The 1,748-nt window shown below is 39.5% G+C and overlaps 1 non-coding gene across 1 annotated transcript; it reads left to right on the plus strand.

Annotated features, from left to right (window-relative positions):
- Positions 1-636: 636 nt before the first annotated feature.
- On the plus strand, positions 637-743 carry LOC113000579 (small nucleolar RNA R71). The gene has a single exon (XR_003265912.1). It is a non-coding gene; the product is annotated as a small nucleolar RNA R71 (small nucleolar RNA).
- Positions 744-1,748: the final 1,005 nt, after the last annotated feature.

A 1,748-nucleotide genomic window follows, 5' to 3' on the forward strand; every position in this document is an offset into this window, starting at 1 on the left:
GGTTGTCATTGTTGTGACTACTGCTGTTGTTGCTGCAATGGAGGAGGAACATATGGCTTGCTTGGACCAGCAGCATTCTGGAAATAAGGTATAGGTTGTTGTTGTTGTGGAGGGCTTGTCCATCTTAGATTTGGATGATTCCTCCAACCTGGATTGTATCTATTGCTTGAAAGGTCATAATTATTTTGTTGTTGGTTTTGTTGCTGTGGAGGTCTATTATAAATGTTTGCAGCATAAGCTTCAGGTTGCTCATTGACTCCAAATTTCTGCAAAGAAGGACAAAGATCTGAATGGTGATCTGCAGAAGAACATAGACCACAGACTCTTGCAACAGGTGTAGATTTCTGATTCATGGCAAGCTGGGTTACTAGGTTGACCAAGGCATCAAGTTTTCCTTCAAGCTTTTTATTTTCAGTAGATGAAGATGAATCCGTGGCCACCTCATGGACTCCTCTAAGAACAATAGCCTCATTTCATGCACTGAATTGTTGGGAGTTGGAAGCCATCTTCTTAATCAAATTCCTAGCCTCAGCAGGGGTCATATCACCAAGAGCTCCACCACTGGCAGCATCAATCACACTCCTCTCCATGTTGCTAAGTCCCTTATAAAAATATTGAAGAAGAAGTTGCTCAGAAATCTGGTGGTGAGGGAAGCTTGCACATAATTTCTTGAATCTTTCCTAGTACTCATACAAGCTTTCTCCACCAAGTTGCCTGATGCCTGAAATGTCTTTTTTGATGGTAGTGGTCCTAGATGCAGGGAAGAATTTCTCCAAGAACACCCTCTTAAGGTCATCCCAGCTGAAAATAGACCTGAGAGCAAGGTAGTATAACCAATCTTTTGCCACTCCCTCCAGAGAATGAGGAAAAGCCTTTTGAAAGATATGATCTTCTTGGACATCAGGGGGCTTGATGGTGAAACAAACAATATGGAACTCCTTAAGATGCTTATAAGGATCTTCACCTGCAAGACCATGAAACTTGGGCAGCAAATGTATTAGTCCAGTCTTGAGAACATATGGAACACCCTTATCAGGATATTGAATGCATAAGCTTTCATAAGTGAAATCAAGTGCAGCCATCTCCCTAAGAGTCCTATCACGAGGTGGAGGCTGAGCCATGTTCTCAGTATACAAATTAGTAATGGAATGCTCAAAATCAGAATATTCAGAATCACTAGCAACATAATACTCACAATGCTCACAATGCACCGAATGACCAGGATGCACACTATGTCTAACTAATCTATGAAAGGTTCTATCTATTTCAGGATCAAAGGGTTGTAAATCACCTAGATTGCCCCTAGTCATTCACTATATGCAGCAAATAATGTGTTTCTCAACAAGCACCTAACAAGGGGGTAAAACTACAACTATACTCAAACGATATCAAAATGAGCTGAAATTTTGTGAGGGACACCCTAAAATATTGAAAAGATAGCACAAAAAATTTCAAACAAAAATTCAAAGTCTAACTATGAAAACTACCTAAGCAAAGTTTAGAAAAATAGGACAATAATACTTAAAAAAAAACATAGTAAACAACTGGTTTTTCGAGTTTGGGAGTCCCCAACCGGCTTTAGCAGGTTCCACAGTATGGGAAATTTTTTTCTACCCCAAATGCATATATAATAATAGTTATTCTGATACCCGGAGCAAAAGTTATGGCCGTTTGAAGTTTTGCTAAACACAAGTTCTCAATTTTTTTTGAATCTCTCAAATCCAGCCACACCAAGTGTTCCTGGTATT

This window comes from Glycine max, chromosome 19 (genome assembly GCF_000004515.6).
Source record: "Glycine max cultivar Williams 82 chromosome 19, Glycine_max_v4.0, whole genome shotgun sequence".
Taxonomy (NCBI): Eukaryota; Viridiplantae; Streptophyta; class Magnoliopsida; order Fabales; family Fabaceae; genus Glycine; species Glycine max.